This window comes from Athene cunicularia, unplaced genomic scaffold (genome assembly GCF_003259725.1).
Source record: "Athene cunicularia isolate RWA unplaced genomic scaffold, athCun1 SCF_45, whole genome shotgun sequence".
NCBI lineage: Eukaryota > Metazoa > Chordata > Aves > Strigiformes > Strigidae > Athene > Athene cunicularia.
Window position 1 is genome coordinate 45,467 of NW_020799474.1, and position 259 is coordinate 45,725.

Below are 259 nucleotides of genomic sequence, written 5' to 3' on the forward strand. Positions count from 1 at the left end.
GGAGAGGGGGGGTGAGGGTCTGACCAAGCAGATCCCCCCCCTCCCCGGGCCTGATCCCCCCTGTGACGCTTTTACACCGTCACGAGCCGAGCGTGGCCAGAAACAGCGGGGCTTTGCACCAACTCTGCGCTGGCGGGTGCGAGGCCCGGAGAATCAGGCCCCCTTTGTTTAATAAAGTTAGAAAAGAGAGAGGATTCGGCAGGCGGAATCGAGGGGAAACGTTAGACGATGCGGGAGGTGCCCGGGTGATTTTTTTTTT